The following is a 27,576-nucleotide window of genomic DNA, read 5'->3' as shown; positions in this document are numbered from 1 at the left end:
GTTTACGGTGTACAGAGAGTCGACGATGTTTCGATCCCATATAAGCAATTGTGGGATCATCATCAGGATATCATATTTAGGGCTCCCCATTTTATGGTATTTATTTTTTGAACTTTTCCATTTGTATTTATCCATATTTATTTTGTAGCCATCTTATTGGTATTCATCCATATTTATTTTGGGTTTTGTAAACAGATGAGGGGATAATTTGCATATCTCTGCATTTATTTAATGGATAAACGTGGACTCATATTTTAATGCCTGTCAGGTTTTAGCACATTGCACAGCAAAATAAAATAAAATAATAAACCAACATTAAAAAATGCTGTAATAACACATATACAAGTTGAGATATGCAGTAATTTAAGTACATCTCGTTGAGCTGTGTAGCTCCCCATGCTGTCATTATGAACAGCTACTGGCCTAAAAGTCATTAATTTCAGCATGGTGAATCGCTCAAAAGAAGCTAAATTATCTGCATTTTACCGCTTTTAAAAATAAATACAGACAGGAGAGACATTGTTTTCTGTCTGTATTTTTCTGTAAAAACCAGTAAAAACTGAAAACAGGGAACCCTATTTATATTCACACAAAAAAACACCCAATTTCCATTTTTATCCACATTTAATAATAAATACAGACAAGCAAATGAATGGTTTTCTGTCTGTATTTAGCTGTAAAAATTAGTAAAAACGGAAACCAGGGAGCCTTAATTATATTACATGCCTGAGTCAAAATAACCGTAGAGTCAGAACGGCGGAGCGATGCCACGCTACCAATCGCCATGAGGACCGCAGCAGTTGTCCAAATGGGAAACAGATTGACCGAGTGCTGAGTATAGCGGTTCAATGAGCCGTACAAATCAACCTGTGGTACAAGGCCACGGGATAAAAATTGCCTTGTAGAGGACGCAACCGCGTGTCCAGTGGAGGTACTTGGATGGGCAACCGGGAGGGATTGCCAGTAGTTAGGTGCGATCAATCATAAACCAGGTTCCCCGCTCGGACACGCCGCTGCATTTTTTGACCGTGATGTCTGCATTGATGCGCCCGGCACAGTTTGTACCACACTGCTGGTGAGACCCATCACGGCTGCATATGGCGTAGGCTTGTTTGTATTTCCGTTAAGAAAATGGGAACTTGTAAATAGTTTGCCTGGGGCCACAAACTATGGTATGTGGTGTGCCTGAGAGCCACATTGATGCCATCAGTGTGGGGGTGGACTTTGCAAGGGGGACCTAGGGGAAGCGAAGCATGTACATTTTATTTATTTATTTATGGAGTTTCAGAGTACAATGCATATAGCAGATGGGTCATACATACATAACAGCCAAGCACAAGGAGCAATGAGAAAATAAAAACAGATACAGTAAAACCCAGCGACTTTTTAAGACAATGGGCCAGATGTAGGTGGCCATTTACCGGCCGGTAACGGCCGATTTCGGCAGTTACCGACCGGTAAATGGGTTTTTGGGATGTAGGGGGCCAATTTGACCGATTCGGTAAAATTACGAATCAGTAAATTTACCGATCGGTAAAATACCAAATCGGTATTTTTTATCGATTCGGTAACCTCTAGATGTAGGTGGGACTCTTCTGAGTCCCAAAGGCCTTTCAGATTCGGTATTTTACCACCCAATCCAATTGGGTGGTAAAATACCGAATCCAGGTGTGCGTACACATGTGTGCATGCACACCTATGCCATGTGACAGACAGACATGCCCTTAGGGCATGTCTGTGTGCCACATGGCACACATGCCTGTATTTGGGGTGCTAGAGGGTGTCAAAGTGACACCCCCTGCAACCTTTCTAAAATCGGTATTTACCGAATCGGTAAATACCGATTCGGTATTGTCCATTGATTCCTATGGGCTCCAAGGCCCATAGGAATCAATGGGCAACACCGAATCGGTATTTACTGATACGGTAAATACCAATTTTTACAGAATCGGTAATTCAATTACCGAATTTACCTAAATCTCCCTCCTTCTATTTTACCGATTCATAAATACCGAATCGGTAAAATTCGGTATTTATGAGTCGGTAAAATATAATTACCTACATCTAGCCCCATGTTCCAAACAGAATCCACGTGTAAATGATCCAGCACTGGGCTTATGTATATCTAGTGTAGGTGACCATCTAACAAGTGCTTTAAATGGGCCGGTACTGTCTGGTACTGAGTACAGGCACTTTTTTATTTTGAGAGGGTGAGTACCTGCACTTTTTAAAAGAGACAAACTACTTTTAATTGGAAAGTATAGGCATTTCTCAGAAACAAGCAGGTACTCTGGTACAGAGTAACAGTACTTCTATTTTTCCATTTCAAGCACTGCATTTAACTGAAGCTTTTTTACTTCTTTTTTGGCATGAAAGTTGGTTAAGAGGTTGCCATAGCGAGCGAGGTGAGCAAACCCAACTGTCATAAGAGTGGTTTGGGAGGGGTCTTCCCCATGACATTTTTGAAAAATAGAGGAGAAACTACTGTGGGCCGTTTATATGGTCTGCTGGACCGGATTTCACCTATTTGATTCTGTGATATTAAAGCAAACATTGCCTACAGCAGTGCTTTAAATGGAAATATAGAAGGGCAGGTACTATTTAGAGTACCTGTTTGGTCCTGAAAAGTGTTGGTCCCCACCCAGTAAATGTATTACAGCTGCTCTGAAAAGTGTAGGTACTCTCCCTTTCAAATTAAAGAAGTGCAAGTACTCATTGTCGGACAGTACCTGCCCATTTAAAGCACTGGCCTACAACAAGCTCAGATCCACACACTTTCCCACACCTTGCAAAACACTTACACAACATGTTTTTACAAGTTCAAAACTGCCCCAATTTTTAAACATGGGTCATTTTTTAGCTAACTCATCCACTAATGATGCCACTTTTCTTTCGGTGCCCCGGCCTGTTTTCTTTCCCAGTCCGACCCTGCAGCTGGAAATGTGGCATAGAAAGAAACGGGGCTGAGAGAGAAACAGGACACTCTGAGACAGGAACATCAAAGTCCTGTAGGGACGAGGAGAAACATTCAGCAGAGAGAGAGAGAGAGAGGTAACAATATGTTGTATCTAAAAAAAACAAATTAATACTCTAAAGTGGCCATTTTTGTACACCCATTACTTACCACTTATTTGCCTCATTATCACTCTTCTTTGCTGCCTTCTAGTACGGAAGCGCATGCGATGTGTCATGTTAGAAATGGGATTTCCAGTTGGCTAAGGCTTGCGCCAAAGCCAGGCAGAAACCACCACTCTAGTCAGGGCAAGGGAGTTACACTCCAAGGATAACCCCTGCTCACCCTCTAGGTAACGTGACACGAGCAGTAAGGCTAATCCCAGAGGCAATGTAGGTTAAGTATTTGCGCACGCACCCACCAGCAACAACATCCCAGGCCCCCCACCAAAGGAACTCCACACAAGTTTATATATAAAAATAGCCCTTGTATTATACCAAACACATTAGATAATAAACACACACTTTACACTGTGCCACTGTGCCAACTGGCACGGGTAGAATTTATAGGGGATTGTGTACATAGGACAGGGCCACATGGACCACTATCAGGAATAAGCACTTGGTAGAACTAGCACTTAGAACTAGCAAATGCAGCACACAACCAGTAACCACTGGTAACAGGTAAGTACCTCCTACGCAATCCTAACCACCTAAGGCATATATCACGCAGGGAACCATGAACACACTAGTATAACCCATACAAGATAAAACAACCTCCTAAGCATAAACATATGTCTAGAGGTATAGGCCTGAAGCTTTACACATGATGCCTGAAAACACATTCAGAGGTATAGGCCAGAAGCTTTACACATGATGCATGAAAACACATTCAGAGGTATAGGCCAGAAGCTTTACACATGATGCATGAAGACATATTCAGAGGTATAGGCAAGAAGCTTTTCCCATGATGCATAAAGACACATTCAGAGGTATAGGCCTGAAGCTTTACACATGATGCATGAAAACACATTCAGAGGTATAGGCCTGAAGCTTTACACATGATGCATGAAAACACATCCAGAGGTATAGGTCAGAAGCTTTACACATGATGCATGAAAACACATTCAGAGGTATAGGCCGGAAGCTTTACACATGATGCATGAAAACATATTCAGAAGAGTAGGCCAGAAGCTTTACACATGATGCATGAAAACACATTCAGAGGTATAGGCCTAAACGGAGCCACTGGTAACAGGTAAGTATCTCCTACGCAATCCTACCCACCTTAGGCATATATCAGGCAGGGAACCATGAACACACTAGCATAACCCATACTAGATAAAACAACCTCCTAAGCATAAACATATGTCTAGAGATATAGGCCAGAAGCTTTACACATGATGCATGAAAACACATTCAGAGGTATAGGCCAGAAGCTTTACACATGATGCATGAAAACACATTCAGAGGTATAGGCCAGAAGCTTTACACATGATGCATGAAAACACATTCAGAGGTATAGGCCTAAACGGAGCAGCTGCCCACTAAGTGCTGGGCAGCTGGGGATAGGAATATGGCCTCGGCTCTCAGTAGCCCCGTGAATAAATTGCGCCACGTTGGAGCCCTCTGGCTCGAGAAACAAGATGCCCCCTGGAGCCTCGTGGGCTCGAAATAACTGTGTGCCCACTGGGGGAGCGGCCCGCTGCCAACCGGCGCCACTCTACCCTCAGAAATGCCCCCAAATTTGTGGGTGTAGGAAGGGGCTTCTTGGGATCTAAATAATAAAAATGGCCCAAAACGCTGGAGTCCTCCCTCTGGGGACTCGGACAGACAATGGCATCGAGAGTCCTCGTGGACTTTGAAGAATAATGCCCCTGGGAGCCTCGGGCTCTAGAAACAAATGCCCCCTTGGAGCCTCTCAGGGCTTGAATAATAATAATGCTACTTCCGTTGGAGTCCCTCTCGGTGGACTCGAAGTACCAAAATGCCCAGGAGCCTCTTGTGGGTTCTGCAACAAAAATAATGCCTCCGTCGTTGGAGTCCCCGCTCTGGGGACTCGGGATACACAACAATGCCCCGACAGGCTCTAAAGTACAGAAAGGCAGGGGCGGCCCGTGGCAACGTGGGGCCGCCCGGGAAAACTAACCGGGACAATCACAAGCCCCCCCACTTACCGGGCTCCTGTCTCCCAGCGTCCGGGGTTGCTGGTGGAGCTCCTTTCTTTCTGCAGGGCTCTCTCCACACACGGCAGCCCTGCTTACGAAGCCGCCCGTTGTCCTTTGTTTTCCGGCTGCACGCAGGAGCACGGGGTAGGCTCCCGCCGCTTCCTGCTTCTCCGGATCTTGTCCTGCTTCCTGGGTGCGCGCGGGGAAGCCCTTGAGGCTGATCCAAACCCTGCGCGGCCCAGGTATGATGCGGCGGGAATCCTCGCGGCCAGGGACCAATCACAGCGCGAATGGAGGCGGGCACAGCACTCTGCCCGGGATCCCCCGGCCGGTCGGCGGTGAGTTTGAGGGGTAGGCTCCCTCTTTCAAGACTATAAAAACGCGGGGTAGGCACCCGTAATATAACTAATAAAACGGGGTGGCTCCCGCGCCAAAAAGGGAGACAAGGGGGGGATCCCCACGCCGGGGAATCCCTTGAAGAACGGATGATCGCAGCTCCGTGCTGCAGCAACAAGCAGAAGGGCTCCCCTGGAGGACAACAAAGAGCTGTAAAGGCAAAGCGCTCCCAGGCGCCTGGGGTGTGCAAAAGAAGTCCAGGAAAAGTCCAAAAAGCACTGCAGGCAAAAGGGGGCACAGGCTGGGCCCAGGGGCCAGCTCACAGGACCCTCCAGGCAGGGATGCAGTCCCCAGTGGTGGTCCTCCTGGCGACCAGCAGCAGCAGGCCCCCTCCAAGATAGGATCCAGGAAAAAGAACATTTTGTAAGGGGTCACAGCCTCTTTTTATACACAGAAACCCTTTGTCTGTGTCTGTAGGGTGGGGGAAAACCAGTCGCAGCTGGTTTTGGAGCACTCTGATGTGTTTCGCCCCCTCACTATTCACTGGCCAGGCTAGGGTCATCAGTTGCACCACAGGGGGCGAAGCCAGCATTGCGTGGGGAAAGCCCAGCCCTATTCAGGTCCCAGGTGCACTCCTCCCTCACATCACTCATGCAGATATCTCCACTCACCACCGGGGCAGACCCATCCTGACTCCTGGAACCAGGCTCACCAGCCAGACAGCCAATTCACATAAATTACACAGACATGCCAACTTCTAGTAGTGGCACTTCCACACTAGGTACAATAACGCCGCACACATCATCGCGCAGCATTCACTCTCACGAGTTCGCACATACCAAACTCGCCCTGCACTCCCCACGCATCAGGAACTACCAGGGACACATACATTCCCCACAAATTCCTATGGGAGGGCAGGCCAACCTTACCACACGCACGCACTTTACCCTGGGACACAGTTGTAAAGTGCGCAGAAACCAAAAATAACTAACACCAGGTCACAATTAAAAGCAAAAAGTTCAGGGGTGAACCTGCCAGAAGGGCCAAGTCTAACATGTCACTTCCTTGTCTTTGTGTTGAGCATTGACCAAGTACTGATTGATTTAATTGTATTAGTGTCCGTCTGCTCCTCCCGCAGTGATTGAGGTTCTATCTTTCCCCAGTTCCGAAGTCTGCATCTCTTGACATAGCGCCACATTATTCTTTCCCCTCCCATCCACTTATCCATTTATGTTGGGTATAATGTGTGTTAGCCATGTTGCACAGCAGTGCAGCTGCTGTATACATGCCTGAAAGGTAAACAAAAAAACGCTATGACGTTGACCGTGTCAAAGCTCTTCTATTTTGTTTGCTTTCACCCATTGGCTTAAAAAATAATTGTTCTTCATTATTACTGTCACGATTCGCTCCCTGTGTTCTTGTGTCCACCACCAGGGGGCTGAACTGTGGGACTCTCCAGTGTTCTAATATGCTTCCTGACACTCCCCTGCATGCATATCTTGACTTCCAGCCATTTGGACACTATTTGGGAATTGACATCCATTCCCAATCCATGCCGGGTTTTGTGAAAACCAGCCTGCTTAGACTTAAAGCCAGCCTACTCATGCCTGAAACTCCGTTACCCAGAATTCCCTGCTCACTGCTTTGTCTCCACCCCTGCAGGCCAAGGATGGGTGGAGGAATTCAGCTCACCTGTGGGTAGCTGCTGCTAGCCTGCTCACACCAGCTGCATGTGATTACTGTGAGCTCTTTTAAGCCCCAGCTCCCTTCAGGCAAAGGTTGGTCATTGTAGCTGTTTACCTGTGAGACCAATCCTTGTTTCCAGAGTTTCCTGAGCTTTAATTATGCCTTGTTCCTGACCTGCCGCTGTTTTCCCTGTTCCTGAATTAGCACTGCCTGCAGTGCTACCCTGACCCCCATAGCCTTAGTATTCCTTGATCCTGAACTGCAGCAGTTTCCCTTCTCCTGAAGTAGCACTGCTTGCAGTGCTACCTTGTTTCCAGAGTTCCTGAGCTATAGCTATTCCCTGTACCTGAATTAGCACTGCCTGCAGTGCTACCTTGTTTCCTGAGTTCCTGAGCTATATGTTATTCTTTGTTCCTGGGCTTAGCTATTTCTTGTTCCTGATTTGCACTGCTTGCAGTGTTCTCTTGACTCCTTGTTTCCTTAGCTACAGCTATGTCATGTTTCCTTGAACCAGTATTGCCTGCAGTGCTACCTTGACTCCTGAGCTCTAGTAATTTCCCTGTTCCTGAACTAGCACTGCCTGCAGTGCTACCTTGACTCCTGAAGCTTTGGTAGTTCCCTGTTCCTGAACCAGCACTCTCTGCAGTGCTGCCTTGACTCCTGACCCTTATCTCACTTCTTGTTCCTGCCCCAGCACTGCCTTCTATGCTACTTTGTTTTCTTGATTCCTTAACCTGCACTATTCTAGTATACCCTTGTAGCCTCCCCTTCTGTATATCCATTTCCAGTCCCTGCCTTGCTTCCCATTTCCTTGGTTCCAGTTCTAGTTTGCTGCCTTTCTATTCTGCTGTCTTACTTCTGTTACCTTGTATGTTTGTTACCTGCTTTCTGCCAAGTGTGCCCTGTCATTTCCTTCCTTTCCTGTTAAGCACTTCTCCTTGCTAGCTCCTTGTCTATTGTGCTTGTGTTTAGTTCTACCCCTTTGCTGTTACTGCCTTGCGCGTTCCTGTTTGATCGCCAGGATCCGTGGGCTCAGCTGACTACCTAGGTGGTGTTTCTTGTTCACTGTGAGTTTTGTCTTTGAGTTTCATTTATAACATCACTATAGGTATAAGCTCCCCAGACCCTGCCTTTGCATGCATATCCTACATGTGGGTATTTGCAGTCAGTATCTGTAACAGCAATTGAGGGTAAGAAACTTACTGAGCTTCAGTCTTACCATGTGGAGCTCCTGAGTGCTTTACCCCACACCTCCCTTTATTGTTAATGTTGTATTATATATATGTCTTGCACGTCTGTCCTGGGTGTAGTTAGTCTGAATGCTAAATTGCCTTGTGAGTGCCCTTCCTTTCTGAGTCTTACCAATCTTGTTCACTTGTACAGGATTCCCCTTTGGATCCCTTTTTCTTCTCTGACTCCCTGTATGATCCTGAGCACGACTGTACTCCTCCTTTCTGTGTACGTCTTCTACCCAGTTCCCAGTCCTTGTCCAAGTCCCTGACTGTGTTCCCCACATAGTCCCGGACAGTCCCTGACAATCACACAGAAGAGCACCTTGAAATACATGAGTTCAGGATGTATGCTGTGCAAAACCTTCTCTTGTGTTTAATTTAATAAACTATAATGTTGTACATGTATAATGCAACCCAGGACAGCCAAAGAGGTCCACATGACAACTGACTTGCCCCTTAGTTCACTGTTGGCCTTGTTGTTAGGGTGGGAGGTGTGAATGTTTCCACATTCATTTTTGAAAGCTTTCACTAAAAAAAAATACTAATCAATGCATTGATATATTCTGATATAATTAGATGAAACGCTTCTGCATGCTCAGATAAATATTTTTTTAAGTTTTGAATTATTCATATTTTTATACATTTGATGCATGAGGTCTTTAAAAATGAAGTTGTGCAGGACACCTTTCTTCCTTTTCTGTTATGTCAGTTAGCTTGTAAATAAATACGTGCTGTTTATTTAACATCTGCCTGAATGTTAGCGCTTTCTCAAGTAAACAGCAGCCCAGTGCCGCTTGTGAAGGTCAGGTGGACCGCAAGAGGCCCCGAGGCTGTACTTTGAGTATCACTTGCTTAGAAGGAGCACGGTCACATGGTTGGATATCCAAAAAGGAAGGGGACTTTCTAACCATGAGCTCACCCAAAACACCTTACCTCTAAACAATACCTAAAATACACAAAAATCTGGACACACCACCAAGTCGCTCAATAGTTTGAGGCATTGGATCCATTTTGGAACCGGTCTCTAAATTTGCGGATGCATTTTTACGACCTCTAGAACAAAAAACCTCCCTGTATCTGAAGGATACTAAACACGTCCTTATACTATTTGAAGAAAAATCCTTCAACCTGGAGAAATAACTACTAATCAGTTGTGATGTGGAAAGCTTGTATACAAGTCTTCCCCACCACAAGACTTTGGGTACCATAGAAGACGTTCTGTTTGACACAGAATGGGAGTACCAGACACCAAGAAATGTGATCATGGAGTGCTGCCACCTGGCACTCAAAGAAAATTTATTTGAATATTGCAACACGCTATACCTACAAAAACATGGGACCAGCATGGGGAGCACTTTTGCTCCCAGCATAGCTGGTCTGTATGTCCACCATTTGGAAAAACAGAAAATCCTACATGCTAACTATCCCTTCCGAGACCATATACACGTATGGAAACAATATATTGACGACATACTGATCATCTGGGATGGTGATGAAATAACACCCAGACAGTTCTTAAGGTGGCTCAACTATCAAGATCAGTTCTTGAAATTTACAAGCACCATATCGAACAAGGAATTCGTCTTTCTGGATTAGAACATCTATGCCAAAGAAGGGAAATTAGTAACCACAACCCATTTCAAAGAGACCTCCAAGAATTGCCTGTTATTATATAAAAGCTTCCACCCACGACATCTTGGTGACAACCTTCCATATGGACAATTCCTACGCTTAAGAAGGAACTGTACAGAAATTGAGGATTTCAAACAACAATCAGGAGATTTAAAAAAAGAAACTTGAGATACGCCAATATCCAAAGAAGGTGATTGAAAAAGCATATAAAAGAGCACAAAACAACTGTAGAGACAGCCTTCTGGAACCACAACCAAAAAAAGAGGAGGAAAATCGCCCAATCTGTATTACAACCTTCAATACAAACGCCAATGAAATCACAAAAATTGTGAACAAGCATTGGCGAATTCTCAATAGCGGAGGCATGAATCTACCTAAACTAATCTGTTCACAAAGAACAGGTAAAAGCATTAGAGACATGGTGGTACATACCAGACCAAAATAAAAAGAACGCGCTATACAAACAACTTTATTACCACCAGTCTCAGGCCATCACCCATGTGGGATGTGCAATGTGTATGGACTGACCAAAAAAAGCAAAGAAATACTCTTCGAAGATGGAATAAAGTGGGATCAAAGAAGTTTCACTACTTGCAACACCAGAAACGTGGTCTACTTGATCACTTGCCCGTGTCTCATGGAGTACGTGGGCATGACCACACGCCCCGTTAAGATGAGAATAGGAGAACATAAAAGCAATATCAAATGCAAAAAGAATACCACGAAGATGGCTGCCCACTTCCTGGAAAAGGGACATAGGTGGGAAGAAATTTCCTGGACAGTCATTGAACAAATCCAGAATGAAAGGTACCTGTTCGAAAAGGAACAATGTTGGGTGTTCCGTTTGAGAACACATGAGACAGGTTTGAATGATGACATTCCCTGGAACCAGCTCTAACCTGTCTATACAAAGTATGCGAGGCACTTAGAAACACAGACCTCTTGAGGACGTGATACGTTACGTACCAATATTATTTGACAACAAATGGGTTTTTGTTTTGTGCCATGTTCCCCCCCCCTCTTTTTTAGGTGTCAGCGACTGATTTGTTATATAAAAATGTTTACATATATTTTTATAAATATCTTCGTAGAGAATCTGAGTTGTTAACAACAACCACCAACGTTTTGTAACAGCTCAGGGTAAATTAGGTGAACTTTTTGGAAATAGCAGGTCGCCCAATTTATTTTATTTCAATAGAATTTTTTTTCCTAACTATTTTTCTATAAATCACCACTCTTTACCCAAATTCATCTCATGCATTTAAGGACGCCATCTATAACCACCTTAAGGTCTCCTGTGAACTGTTTACACAAGAAATACCAGCAAATTGCAATGTATACGATCAACGAGGAAGTGTTGTTACAACAGGCTTCTGCAATGACCCATTAGCGGCGGCCATTTTGTAGAAGTCCTCGGTCTATTGTTTCTGCTTTTGTCCTGCTAGAGATCGCGGGTCACCCGACCAATAATGTCGCCACTTCTGGCTTCGGGCCCATATACTTCACTTCACCATATACATTGATCAGATGACCACGCAATCTACTATCAATAATTGTGAGTTCCTTCCGATGACTTCCAGTGTACCCAACTTACCATCCACTGTTATGGGTACCTATGACCACGATGGGTCAGGGAGCTAGCTGTAAAAGGAAAGGCAGCAAAATACAAACCCAAACATTTATTTACTTTATGTTATGAAATGACCACGGACAACTGGAAGTTTTGAAAGTTTATCTTAAATTCGAAATGAAGGCAGTCATACAGCTTATCAAAAGAAATACTACTAGTGCAACAGGGAATCCCGCTAAGTGAGAGAAAAACTAAGATAAGGGCAAAGTGAACACGCTATAACTCTGAGTTACTTTAGTCAGTTTTACGAGAGAAAAACCAAGACCATATCAGGAAATTGCAAACTGCAATACAGAAAATGATTTCTAAAAGGTAGGGTAACATGGGAACACGTTTTATGAAATCAAATGCAAATGACTTTATGAAATGCAATGGTTGCAGGAGAAAGCATGGAAAATTATTCACGTGCAAAGGTATGTCTTTATTGAAGCAAAGACAGAAAAATAGAAAGGTGCAGTTTTAAGAATTTCAGAGCAATATTTACCTAGACTGGTGTGAAAACCAACCCTGGCCACGGGTCAGTTAAGGACAGGAAAACCCTCAAGGAAGGATAACCCTCAGTGGGACAGCAGGTGCAGAATGGACACCCCAGGACAGGACAGGAAACCCAGATTCGGATCAGGACAGGACCACCAGGATACGACCAGCACCCGCAGTTCGGAAGCAACGCCTGCGCTCCACCCTCTCTGCAGCTATCAGTCAGGACCCCGATTGGGTCAGCGAATTCCCCAGCAAAGTGCTCCGCCAGCACTTAAGGTTCAGTAAAACCTTCAGAGTCTATAGTCAAGTTTCGGACAGAGAGCTCCGCAGCACCTCTGTATCAAGTCACCTATTGAGTGCGTTGGGTCAGTGACAGGTCAGCTATTCAGACAAGTCGGACAATTTCTCTAGCTAAACCTAGGCTAAATATACTTTTTTGGGTCAGTGTACCACCCCCCAATGTTGCAAAGTGTCAGAATCCCCAAATTTCGATTGGTCCTAAGGTAGGATTTGGTTAACACACCAATCAGAACAGACTATTCTAAGGCCTAATTTACATGTTAAGGTGCCGCCTAGCAAGATTAGGGTTCCCACGAGAAGTCGCACAGAATACAATGGGAAGAATACAATTTGAAACAAATAGAATACAATTATGATGCTCTTGCTGGGTGAAGGTGCAGGTTCCCAGGCAGGCTCTGGCGTCAACCTTCTTTGGCTTTGTTTCAATGCCGCCGCACCACCGGGTGATTCTGCGCAGAAATACCCTCCAAGATGGACTCCCAGCCCCATCACCCCTCAATGCCGAGGATACATGAAAAGTAAGCGAAAACAAATTAATACATGGAAATAAATGAATGTATTACATGTTATAAGTTCGTACTTCAGTTTCATCATTATAAAAATATACTATGCATTAGTGATAAGTGCAACGAATAAATTTCACAAAAGCAGCAGCACAAAGCTTCAGCACGTTAATACAAATGTGCGCCATCTTGTGGCTATTACGCATGCGCACCCTTTCCCTCCAAAACTATCTCTAAGTGTAGTCACGTGAGTGTGACTGACGCATGCGCAGAAGGGGAAAGTCAAGCAGCGGCCATTTTAGAGACACAAATTAATCGTATTAGTAAAACACATATGCAAGCGTCTCTAGGATACATATATATCAGAAATAAAGATATTAGTAAAACGTACGATTCGTTACGATGTTACAACGGTTTCGAGGTTCATGAATCGAGCAAGTCGCGATGCGAAATCTTGCTCTATCAATCCCCTCTTTGATGATATTTACTATCATCACAAAAATTTGGAACCAGATGCCAACTTTCTTTCACACCTTGTACATTTCTATCTCTTCCAACAGGCGATTCAATTTCTCTTTTTCATTTAAAGTAGGGTGAGAATTTTTCACCTTTTTATAAATCTTATTATTCATTTCTTCTAATTCAAGTTCATCCGCACTTCGTTTCACTCCTCTCGCATTCACTTGGTATTTCTTTCGGTGTTTGCGACATTTGCAACAGACGAATATGAGAAATAGGATAAGACCTATCACTCCAATTGGCATCAGTACCTTAAGTAATAAGCTTTTACCTAAACTAGCAAACCAATGACCTACATTGGAGAGACCATCAACCAGTCTCTTCCAGGCACTATCAACCTCGAGTGGTTTGAGTTCCTTTTCCAAATTAGTAATGTTTTTCACCTATCTTTTGAGCTGTACGCTTTTGTCCGGAATGTAAGTGCAACAATGTTGCGCCTTCAACATCCGGCAGACTCCGCCCTCTTTTGCTAATAAGGTGTCAAGAGCAAGTCTGTTTTGCAAAACCATTGATCTGATCGCAACCATTTCGGTATTGACCAGCAGAAATCCATGAGCTGTGTCAGTAGACAACACTATTGTGGACAATTTGCAAATTCTGTGAGTGTTTAGACCCACTCCCACTCCAGGTATCAGTGCACTAAAAATACTACCCATTATTTCACCTACGCTTTCTCTTTTGCTACGCACTAAGCCATTAGTATTTTCACTGCTTCCAGCAACTTCATTCACATGGTATATTCTCGGGAAAACAATGCCAAAATAGCAGCTTCCATACCAGTGATCCGGCAATTTGAAATAAGCCTTGTCTCCACATATATAATAAATTCCAGGAAACACAGGCTCTGACCCATTTTTGAATCCCCAACCTCCAATTACCTTATAATTATGCTCACATTGACTGGAACCAATGAAAATGTTATTATAATAACTAGTCTTCTCGCGATGAAGACAGAGTTTCCCTTTCTTTTCGAAATCCAGCAACAAAGCAGGCCCTGCCCCGCCATTTGAGGTGCTTTCCATGTTTTCAGCCCATTTAGGTGTTTTCTGCCTTTTGTCATTTGCCTTTCTTTGGAAACTTTCCCTTCTTTTCTCTGCCATGTTCAAAAATATCTTTTCTTGCTCATGTAATGTACAGGTCAAGTTATCTCTGTGTGCTTCAGCTATATCTATACTGCCTATAGTCAGGAAATAGTCTCCCATGTATCGTATTACGTCACTTTTGGTATGTACAGGATTCAGATTTCCACGAATGGGAAGTTCAGAAAAGATCACGTCATTATTAGAATAATAGTACTGTAACGGTCCTCTTTTGTAAAATAAGCTTGCTAAAATACTACAGGAGATTCCATAGGTCAGAGGTAGGTGATGATATGTCACGCCTTCAGCCACAGAAGTAGGTAGCTTCATGCAGACATAGCAATCTTCTATTTCCATAGTTTCTACATAATGCACTAACAAGTTTGCGAAAACATTTAAATGAGTCTTGTTTCTAACTCCGTTGTAATGTAGTCCTTCCTCATCTGATGCTTCTAAGTCTCGTTTTGTTTGTCCGAGTGCTTTCTCACGTCTTTCTACACTTCGTGTTGTCAGTTCTTCAGTGTCAGGAGTCTGGGTAGGGTCAATATTAGTATTTTTGCTAACCATAAAGGGAATGAAAACTGTTAATCCTATCCATATTACTATAACTATAACTATACTACATATACACACCTTGCAGCATGTTTTGCAACAACTGCGGCTAGGTCTACCACTCACATTTGTATCAGACATTTTGGCTCAGAAGGAAATTTTAACCCCTCTTTGTTGCTTTACCCAGGTATTTTATGCTGAGCAATCTCACGGCGGTTTTTCCTCTTCCTCTGCAGAGTAATCAGTAATCTGTTCTCTATCACTTTCGTCAGTAATATCAAGATCTTCAAAGTTTTCCAAGATCAAGTAGGTCCACTCTGGGTCCTTATATTTTTCGTTTTGTCTTTTTATTCGCTCACTCCTTCTCTTGGAGCTATCTTCAGGTAGTTCTGCAATTCGGGGACTTTTCCTTATATCTGCAAGTTTCTCTTGGACTGTTTTTATCCTTAATCTTAGTCTCTTAATATACCTTGGCTCAATGTGCTTCTTTTTCTTGAGTCTTTTAGCTGGCACTGTTATTTGGCTTTCTTCTAATGTCCTTTTATTTTCACTTGTTTGTGGCACTTCAATTTCTGCCTTCTCCCTTTCTGTCTGACTAGTCCCAGGTCTTGTATCTATTTCTTCTGCCTGGTTACTAAGCTGGCCTTGTTCAGGTGAGTTTTGATTTTGGCTTTCAAATGTCTCTGTTTCTGTGTCCTGAACACGTTCTTCTAATTCTGCCTGATCCTGTTCGAGCACTTCGATCCCTTGATTTTCTTCTGCTCGAACTATTACACTATGTCTAGTCTGTCCCTTTTCGACATCAGGAGTCAGTGGAGGAGTATCGATCACTTGTTCTGTCCCTGTCTGACTTTCTTCTTCGTCCTCAGATTTGATGTGAATCTCAATGATCTGAGGGTCTTCGCCTGTGCCTTGCTCGACCTCTCTATTCCACTCTCTGTCTTCTCTAATTCGCTCTCTTGTTCTGAGTGGGTCTCCAGGAAAGTCAATTATGGGTATCCAATCTTCTGGCCAAATCCTCTGCAGCTCGTCATCAGCTACTTTCGGACCAACATCTGTGGGATTCTCAGCAGTACTGGTGCTTGGCCATACGTTTTCAGTTACCTCTGGACCAACGCCTACAGGACCCTCAATGGGACTGGTGCTCGGCCGTCTGATATCAGCTACTTCAGGACCAACAGCTGTAGACCCTTCAGCTGGACAACCTTCGGCTCCAGGTTCCTCGTCGGGTATCACCTTCTGGGTATGGCTGGCATGGATCCACTTGGGAACGCCTGCACACTTCACCGCTGTCGTGGTGACCAGGATTACTTGGCGCTTTTGTCCCCACCTTGGTGCAAGGCAACTTGAACTAGTATGCTTCTTTATCTTAACCCAGTCACCAGGAACCAATTTGTGAACTGGTGTTGTCGGGTTGGCGACGGCGTCTGCCCCAATCTGGCGAGAGATAGAACGCACTTGGTCACCTAGTTGCTTGCAGTATTCAAGTACCAAATCATCAGAAATGCTTAACAGTTTGTATCCTGGTACCCAAGCTTGTCTCATCACTCTTCCCATCAATATTTCATGGGGGCTCAGGCCTGTTCTTCGATCTGGAATGCTTCTGAGTCCCATCAGAACAAGAGGCAGGGCTTTTATCCAGTTCAAGCCGGTAGAATCACATATTTTTGCCAATCTATTTTTTATTGTACCGTTTATCTGTTCTACCACTCCAGAAGCCTCTGGATGATATGCACAGTGCAGCTTTTGTGTGATGCCAAATGCTGTACAAAGCTGGGCCAAAATTTCATTCTGAAAATGTGTGCCTCTGTCTGAATCAATAAAGACTGGAACCCCGAACCTAGGTATCAACTCTTTTAGTAGGAGCTTTGCTACTGTTATGGCGTCATTCTGAGTGGCAGGGTAAGCTTCCACCCACTTTGAGAATAGGCAGACAATGACTAGGACATACCTTTTTCCCTCACAACGGGGCATGGTAATGAAATCAATTTGTATTCTCACAAAGGGACCCCCTGATCTCCTAATTTTCATCAATTCAACCACTGTTCTTTTGCCAGCGTTGAACTGCTGACAGGACAAGCACCTCTGGCAGAGAGATTCTGCTACTTTCCTGAACTTCTTGTTGTACCAAGTCTGTTGAAATACCAGAACCATGGCGTCCCTCCCAATGTGTGATCCCTCATGTATCAATCGAGCCATTGGGGCAAGCAGGTGTCTTGGTAACACAGGCATACCATTTGGGCCTACAATGACACCATCCTCACGTCTCGGTTTACAACCTTCTTCTTTCCACTTCTCTTTCTCTTCCCAGGGCGTCACATGCTGCCATTCTCTCACTTCATCCCATGTAGGCACTTCTTCAAACATTCTAAGTTGGCAGCTGTTTCCAACCCCACCCCGATTGGGATTTATTCTCATTTGTTCCATAGCACATTGTTTTGCCACCCGATCAGCAAAGTCATTTCCCATAGATACAGGGTCAAGGCCCTTCTTATGAGCAACGCATTTGACCACTGCCAATTCTTTTGGTAATTGGATTGCCTCTAAAAGGTCTTGGACAACTTTTCCATTGCGAATGGGGGTACCTGAAGAAGTCAGGAATTCTCTTTGTAGCCATAATTGGCCAAAGTCATGCACAACCCCGTAACAGTACTGACTATCAGTATACACTGTTACTTTTTTGTCTTTTGCCAATTTGCAAGCTCTTATCAGAGCGATCAATTCGGCTACTTGTGCAGACTTTATTCCAAATAGATAGGATGCTTCTTCAATTTTTTCTAACGTGACTACAGCATAGGCAGCACTTAAGCCTCCTAATTCATGCCTCAGACAGGAACCATCCACGAACCATTCCACATCATGTACAGGCAAAGGAGTTTCTTTTATGTCTGGGCGAGGTTTAGTACTAAACTCTGTCAGGTCAATACAGTTATGCTCATGATCTCCCTTATCTTTCATTACCATTGAGTCAGGGAGTAGAGTGGCAGGGTTTAAAATGTTACATCGGGTAATGACTATATTTGCAGCACCCATGAGAATCCTCTCATATTTAGTCAGCCGACTAGGGGTGAGATACTGAGTTTTCGTACGAGTCAATAGAATCACAACTTTATGTGGTACATACACAGTTACAGGATGTCCCTTAATAATTGACTCACTTTGTTCTAAACTGGTGCAAGTTGCAGCTACTGCTTTCAGACATCCAGGTAGTCCAGCAGCCACTGGATCCAAAGTGGCAGAAAAATATGCCACAGGTCTTCTGATTAAACCATGCTCCTGAGTCAGGACGGACAATGCACAATTGTCACGAGTGTCACAGAAAAGGCCAAACTCCTTAGAGTAGTCAGGCATTCCCAGAGCAGGGGCTGTACACAGGCAATTTCGCAACTGTGTGAAAGCTGTTAAGCTCTCGTCATTCCATTCAACTGGGTCCTTTGCTCCTCTCTTTGTTATTTGTATCAAGGGCTTTGCAAGGACTGCGAATCCCACAACCCATTGCCTGCAGTAACCTACAACTCCGAGGAACATTCTGATTTCTTTCTGAGTACGGGGTAACTGCATATTTTGAATTATTCTGACTCTCTCTGAGGTGACTTTTCTGATACCTTTTTCTATCTGGTGTCCCAGATTTTTCACGGATTTTGAACAGAACTGTAATTTCTCAGGGGCCACTTTGTGTCCCTTTTCACTCAGGTGATTCAGTAGGGCAATGGTGTCAACCACGCAATCCCTATGGCTTTTAGACGCCACCAATAGGTCGTCGATGTATTGTACTAAAACAGATTTTCCAGGAAAGACCAAAGTTTCCAGGCATTTTTTCAAGATCTGATTAAAGATAGAGGGGCTTTCTGTGTACCCCTGGGGGACCCTGTTCCAGACATACACGTTACTGTTGAAAGCAAATGAGAAAAGAAATTTGCTATCTGGATGCAATGGGATTGAAAAGAAAGCATGACATAAATCTATCACAGTGAACCATTCAGCATCCCAGGGGATCTGATACAGAATCACTGCTGGGTTCGGGACAATAGGGCAGCAAGGGACCACTATCTTGTTTACCTTTCTCAGGTCTTGCACTACTCGATACTTGCCATTAGGCTTTTTTATGGCCATAATCGGTGAGTTGCACGGGCTACTCATTACTTCCTGTATGATGTTTGCTTCTAGCAGTTTCTGAATTTCAATGGCAACACCTGCTCTTACTTCTGCACTCATTCTGTAAGGCTTGGTATTCGGGTATACTGCGTTTTCTTTCATGGCTATTTGTATGGGGTCTACGTTTTTCATTAATCCCACATCCTTTCCTGTAAAGTCCCATACTTCTTGTTTCACTGTCTGCCTGAGTTCTTCAGGTAAGTCCTGTATAGTCAGTTGTTTTATTTCTGAGTCAGGTCTAATTAACATTAGCTTGTAGATACCGTCTTCATCTGGGGTTTGAATTTCGACGCCCTTTGGTGTGCAAAAGATGGTACAATTCATTTTGCACAGCAAGTCACGTCCCAGTAAATTTACCGGACTGGTATCACAGACAACAAATCTGTGCATTTGCTTAAAGCTTCCAATTGAGATCTCCATGGGTTCGGTAACAGGTGTACTAATCAATTGATTAGATACTCCTACTACTTGGATTGCTTCTCCCGAGAGGGGTAGGTTTGGAACGTCCACTGTTCTCACAGTAGAACGGGTAGCACCAGTGTCCAATAGAAAGGTGACATCATTTCCATCAACCTTTCCTTCAATGTATGGCCCTGACTGGTCTACCGGCAAAGAGGCGCCAAGTACGCACTCCTCGTCCTCCCCTCTCAGGCCCCGTCAGTACTGGTCATCACAGAAAAAAGTATCACTTAGTAAATACTGCGAAGTTGCTGCATTTCTGTTTTCATTGCCTTCCCAGATTTCTACATCATCACCCTGTGGTGACTTCCCTTTAAATATAGGCTTTGGCGCTCGAGGCACTTGAATCGTTTTTACCTGCTGCTGGGTCTTTCTTTGCTTTTCATTCTGCGTCTGTGGAATTAAATCAGGTGTTTGGGCATTATCAGACTGTAAATAGGGACACTCGTCTCTCCAATGTCCAATTTCTCCGCACTGATGGCAGGGAAATTTCTTTTTCGCTTCCTCTCTACTCATTTTAGATCGGGGCTTTCCTCCATTCCCTCCCCCAGGACCTTGGTTCTGAGCAACTTTATTTAATTTACTCAGCTGCTTTTCCTGTTGTTCTGCGAGCTTTACTTGAGCCCACATCACCTTTTCCTTCAGGGCCTTTTTCTTTTCTGCCATTTCGTCCTCACAGTACATTGCGTACCGTAGGACCTCATCTATCTTTTTGGTATGCCAACAGATTTTATTATCCTTTATCCACTGACAAATTTCTGGTCTTAAACCGTTTACAAACCTGTAAATGAAATGGGTCATATCCTTCATCTCGATGTTATCTATACCACTGTATGTTTTAAATACCTGCAACAGCCTTTCATAAAAAGAATGCACTGTCTCGTCCCTTTCCTGCGTGGTTCTATCTATCTTGGTCCAATCAGTTTCCTTTGCAGGTACTTTTATTTTCAAATGTTGAATTACCTGTTCATACTTCCTCATCACTTCTTTCGATGGTTCCCCTGTTTTGTCGTCTCTCGGGTATTCCTCACTAGGCCATGCTATGGCTATCTTACACTCAGTCCATAGATCTACAGGGACCACTATGTCGAAGAACCCATCCAGGTCCTTCCAGAGGCATTTCTGCACTTTTACGAATCTCTCTACCTGCCGGTACCAGTCGACCGGTTTTTCTCGTAATTTTGGGAAATCATTTGTGAAGGACACAATATCCTGACGGGACCATGGGACATGTACATATTTTCCCCCTGGTACTTCACGCATAGGGCATAACTGTTCGGGCTTTTCAACTTCTCTTAGAGCGAATTCGGGAGTTACCTGCCTAGACCTGGCCTCATCTTTCTTTCTAGCCCATCTGGCTTTCCATTTTTCTACGTCTCCCCATTTCTGCAACGCTGCCAATAGTTCTTTGACCTGTGCCTTTTTCCCTGATATATTCAGGTTTTCCAAATCTTTGTCTGAAAATTCTGCTCGGTATGGTTTCTGCAAGGGTTTCGATTTTGAAATGTCTATTCCCATACTAGCAGCAGTATCTGTCAATTTTTCATGAAGTACTCGGACATTGCGGGTAAGACTTTTGCACATAAACAACAGCTCTTCTTCAGAGTAGGTATTTAATCTGTCTAACCCTACGTTTCCTGCCATTAATTCTTCGATTTCTACTCTCAGTTTGTAGAGGTCTAAAGGTTTCGTTTGTGAAGATTGTTTCTCTAATTCTTGACTCCATCTTTCGATTTCCTCAGGTGTGACCAAAGTGACACTTCTAGTACCCGAAGTTGATTCCATTTGAATCTCCCTCGCATTGAAAGGATTATGTCTTTTCTGCATCCTTTTCCCTGTATTTCTAATGGGCAGATCCATCAGTGAGACCTCAGATTCACACTCACTTGTCTGTTCATCTACAATTAAGGGTTCAGGTCTGGGCTGTGCTATGACCGGAGTAATGACTGGAGGTTTTGGACTTTCATGCCGATCCCCGTACAATGAAACTACTGGTCCGATTGTTACGGGGATTGTCAATGCCTCAGGACTGGTATTTAACTGGGTCATTTTCTGAACGATCTCAGCTCTCTGCTTTGCTAGAACCTCCCACTCCTTTTCTTCCAGTAATCTCTCTATGGATTTGTCATGTAACACCTGCGGGGTTAGTGTGGGAGCATAACTTGGGGCAGTGGGATGAGTCTCACTCGGCCCTTCACCATAATTTGGTCTTGGGAACAAACTTCCTGTACCTAGGGAACTTCGTTCTTCCTCATACTGTGGCTGTAATAACGGCATTCCTGAACTTGAGGGTCTCATCTCGCCTCCATAGGGAGGTCGAGAAGAAAAATCTCCTTCACGGGAATATTCTATCTCCCCACTAGCTGACATTCTGGGGTATATGTTTCTGGTATCCACAGGTCCTAGACTCTCAGTATAGGGAGGTATATGGTAACCCCCTCCTACACTTGCGGACCTAACTTCTTCCTGAGGAGGAAGTCTTCGGGAAATATCTCCTGCACTGGAAGGTCGATGTCCTTCATTATAAGGAGGCGGACTTCTTGTACATAGGTCATCCAATAATTCATCATCCGACTCTCCCATGGGCACCCAATGTTTAGATTTCTCTAACCGTTTCTTTCCCTCAGAAGGATCATCTGCCGGCATCATGGGAAACAATCCCTCCACTATCATATTCTGCCTCCACTGTTTCATCTTTTTAGCTCGGGCTTCTTGCTTCAATTTTGGATAAAATTTAGTTAACCCTTTATCCATCCGGGGCTTATCCCTTTCAAAAGCCTCAATTTCCCACTCCTCTAGTGCTTCATACTGCGTTAACCTGGGTCTGGGATGTAAGTCATTCATTCGGGTTCTCAAATTAAATAGAATTCTGCTGTTAAATGTTCCATCTAATGGAAAAGCCAATACTCCGTCATCTTTCGTGTATTCCACCCAATTCTCCAACCATACACATGTGTTGTACCCTTTATCGAACATCATGAAAGATGCGGGAGTGTTGGGCTGCGGTATGACAACACCTTCTCTAGTTTTAATCGGCTTGTTCTTTTTGAAATAATTCTTCACTTTGTTTACGAGAGACACTTTTCTCTTAGTTCCGTACATAATGTCGTTTTTGACGCCTTTCCACTGATCGTTCTCAAATCCCATATAACGTGGATCAGGTCTGGTATGCGGTCTATACGAATGCCACATACGATTTTTACGAGTGACTTGTTTACAAAATCACTTCCAATCCGAGTGCGTCTTTTATTTTTGTGCGACCAATGAAATGCACGAGTTCAAATAATCTCGACCAATGGGTACGCGGCCTTTCGCAAGACAGTTCTCACGCTTTGGCACTCACCCCTCCTTTACAATTTCAGCTCTGCTACCAGCTCGCTACGCCTACCAATCCCAGCGCGGCACGGAGTGACGTCAGAGCCGCTTCGCGACTGACTCCCTCCTTCACAAGGTAACGGAAACTTTCTTTCTTTCTAAAGTGTTCAGTGCTTGGTTATTTAACAACGAATACACATTTGCCACTGTGCTCAAGTGTCTAGACAGGAAAGATTTGTTTTACTGCAAGTAAACTACTTCCATTTACTTTTCACTCCCTACGAGTAGATCTCTTCTGCCTACCCTTCACACTAGCATTGGTGAACCTGTTACTCCCCTAGACTCATCCACCATTCCGGGATATATCCGAGCCTAAAGTTTCCCTAGCGAACCCCTTTGCTTTCATTCGAGCTCCGATGAACCTGCTACTCTTCCGGTGCGACCCTCACTAGGTTATGCCGCAGTAGGAATTTTGCCAATGAACCTCGTCACTAACATTTACTCAATCATACATTCAGAAAAACCCTAGTCAGTGCTTTCAGTTCTGCCTAACCTACACTAACTTTCCTTGGGCCAGTGACCTCAGAGCAAGTGGATTCTATTCACCACTCGCTATTCAATTCCCCGGGGATTCCTTAACAACATGCAAGACGTTTTACGTACGACTGGATTAATACATATAACAGTATAATAATAAGAACAATAATTTTAAAACATTTCATAATTTTTCAAAACAAGCATTCCAAGTGAGTGATCAGATCACCTGAAGTACCTATTCTCTTATAGCAGCAGATAAGGCTTCCTACCTAGCAGCATCCGACTTTAGCTAGACTAACTAGTCCTACCTAACCTTTAACTATTCCCTAACCATCCTCTGCGCTACCAGAAAATTACTGCTAGAGATCGCGGGTCACCCGACCAATAATGTCGCCACTTCTGGCTTCGGGCCCATATACTTCACTTCACCATATACATTGATCAGATGACCACGCAATCTACTATCAATAATTGTGAGTTCCTTCCGATGACTTCCAGTGTACCCAACTTACCATCCACTGTTATGGGTACCTATGACCACGATGGGTCAGGGAGCTAGCTGTAAAAGGAAAGGCAGCAAAATACAAACCCAAACATTTATTTACTTTATGTTATGAAATGACCACGGACAACTGGAAGTTTTGAAAGTTTATCTTAAATTCGAAATAAAGGCAGTCATACAGCTTATCAAAAGAAATACTACTAGTGCGACAGGGAATCCCGCTAAGTGAGAGAAAAACTAAGATAAGGGCAAAGTGAACACGCTATAACTCTGAGTTACTTTAGTCAGTTTTACGAGAGAAAAACCAAGACCATATCAGGAAATTGCAAACTGCAATACAGAAAATGATTTCTAAAAGGTAGGGTAACATGGGAACACGTTTTATGAAATCATATGCAAATGACTTTATGAAATGCAATGGTTGCAGGAGAAAGCATGGAAAATTATTCACGTGCAAAGGTATGTCTTTATTGAAGCAAAGACAGAAAAATAGAAAGGTGCAGTTTTAAGAATTTCAGAGCAATATTTACCTAGACTGGTGTGAAAACCAACCCTGGCCACGGGTCAGTTAAGGACAGGAAAACCCTCAAGGAAGGATAACCCTCAGTGGGACAGCAGGTGCAGAATGGACACCCCAGGACAGGACAGGAAACCCAGATTCGGATCAGGACAGGACCACCAGGATACGACCAGCACCCGCAGTTCGGAAGCAACGCCTGCGCTCCACCCTCTCTGCAGCTATCAGTCAGGACCCCGATTGGGTCAGCGAATTCCCCAGCAAAGTGCTCCGCCAGCACTTAAGGTTCAGTAAAACCTTCAGAGTCTATGGTCAAGTTTCGGACAGAGAGCTCCGCAGCACCTCTGTATCAAGTCACCTATTGAGTGCGTTGGGTCAGTGACAGGTCAGCTATTCAGACAAGTCGGACAATTTCTCTAGCTAAACCTAGGCTAGATATACTCTTTTGGGTCAGTGTACCACCCCCCAATGTTGCAAAGTGTCAGAATCCCCAAATTTCGATTGGTCCTAATTTAGGATTTGGTTAACACACCAATCAGAACAGACTATTCTAAGGCCTAATTTACATGTTAAGGTGCCGCCTAGCAAGATTAGGGTTCCCACGAGAAGTCGCACAGAATACAATGGGAAGAATACAATTTGAAACAAATAGAATACAATTATGATGCTCTTGCTGGGTGAAGGTGCAGGTTCCCAGGCAGGCTCTGGCGTCAACCTTCTTTGGCTTTGTTTCAATGCCGCCGCACCACCGGGTGATTCTGCGCAGAAATACCCTCCAAGATGGACTCCCAGCCCCATCACCCCTCAATGCCGAGGATACATGAAAAGTAAGCGAAAACAAATTAATACATGGAAATAAATGAATGTATTACATGTTATAAGTTCGTACTTCAGTTTCATCATTATAAAAATATACTATGCATTAGTGATAAGTGCAACGAATAAATTTCACAAAAGCAGCAGCACAAAGCTTCAGCACGTTAATACAAATGTGCGCCATCTTGTGGCTATTACGCATGCGCACCCTTTCCCTCCAAAACTATCTCTAAGTGTAGTCACGTGAGTGTGACTGACGCATGCGCAGAAGGGGAAAGTCAAGCAGCGGCTATTTTAGAGACACAAATTAATCGTATTAGTAAAACACATATGCAAGCGTCTCTAGGATACATATATATCAGAAATAAAGATATTAGTAAAACGTACGATTCGTTACGATGTTACAACGGTTTCGAGGTTCATGAATCGAGCAAGTCGCGATGCGAAATCTTGCTCTATCAGTCCTCTAATTCCGACAATTGAGCGTGCTTTCCTGCACCAGCATACAAGTTAAAAGTGGGGCTTCCAACATCCAGAGTATGTTCCGGTGAGCCACGAGAAGGTAATCCCTGCGTGAAAGCGCAGCCTCCAGCATGTGAGTAAGACGATGGCAAGTCTTAAAAACAGCCGCCCGCTGATAATGTTAGTCTAAATCATACCACAACAATGGCGTAGTCGTAAAACTCGTATCCTTTAACCCCACAGTGTCTGAATACAGGCGCCTCTCACCTTTCGTGTCAGCTCATGGGGCAACAACGTTACTAAACGGATGTATGTATACCGTTTCATCTTGAAAACACAGTTTGAATGTATGATTGTTTTGGGATGAATGCTTGCATGTGTACATATTTCCCGAATACAACATGTGGGATATAACAAGCACTCTGGAATCCAAAATAATGGGTGAATGGGACAAGAATAAATGTGCAAACAAGGCCACACGTAAGCAATATTATAAACTGCTATAAGGAGTGTTTTTTCATTTTCTGTGAGTTTTTAATTTCTGTGGATGAGTTGTAATTCACTACTGGGTTGCACAGCACCCACTGGAGGCATGAATATTATGTGTCTGAATAAGAGAAATATATCACAGTGGTAGTTACCACAATACTTTCCACATGATGGTGGTGTGAATACAATGTGTGATAAATAATGAGATATGTTGTTTATCCCATGTATTTTTCCATTTCAGAGTCTTGACAAGTATACCATTGGTATTCATTTGACTGCCTAATTAAGGCATATTGAAAAAGTACTAGTGATCAGCAGGCATGTGTACTAAATAATTATCATTCCACTGATTAGAGTGACGTAGGGATCATTTTTGGTCCTGAGGAAGTAAGCCAGGGGGATGGCTATTGAAACATGTCAACCTTTTAGAAAGTGACTCTTCACAGTACACTATCTACACCTCTCCATTTTTTCTATTCCAGCTAGGGAAGACAATAAAGTTCTTTTTTCCACTAGCCAGGAAATGTTTCAATCGTTTCACTTATTTTTTACAACCCTACCTCCCCGTGCACTACACATAATTCCCATCACGAATAAAAGTGCTCCCGCGTCTACGTAGGTCGTAGCACGTCCGCCCCGTAGAGGGATGGGAAGACCCCAATGATGAAGCATGACACTGAATCAGGTTTCAGTGTGTGAGGGGTATTTTACATTTTTAAATAGGACTGCCCTTCTAACATCAATAAGAAGGTGCTTGATTTTTCTACACCATCCTTTTGATTAGAACTATTAGGGTATAAAAGTATCAAGTAAAGTAACGGTAGAACCTTTGTGTTGTAAAACAGTATTGAAAGGAGGACGGTTCTACCTTTTCCCTCTTCACTCCTGATTTAATTTCTAAAGTAGAAAGAGCATGGCCTGGACGTTTGGGCTGAAACGTACCTTCTAGGGTAGGATCAATGCTGGTTTGCTTGTGGTTGCTCTCTGAGTGCTGCAGTGAGCAAAAAAACGATAAACCGGAATGCAGCCCTGTGCAATTGCCAATATCTGAGACTTTTACGAGCAATCCCTTATGTTGTCTTAAGCTAGTGGTGGACGGCAAGAAAGTATTAGTTCTCAATAAGGTCTGTACTAGAATTTCACGCATTTTTAGTCTGTGAAAGGAATGGGGTCTCTGTCTCAAGTCACAGACTGCGCCTCACACAGTAGAGCCTGTGATGAGGAAGATCAGCATTGGAATTAACAACGATTGCTA

The sequence above is a fragment of the Lissotriton helveticus genome, chromosome 7, assembly GCF_964261635.1.
Source record: "Lissotriton helveticus chromosome 7, aLisHel1.1, whole genome shotgun sequence".
NCBI lineage: Eukaryota > Metazoa > Chordata > Amphibia > Caudata > Salamandridae > Lissotriton > Lissotriton helveticus.
This window is presented reverse-complemented; position numbering follows the sequence as displayed.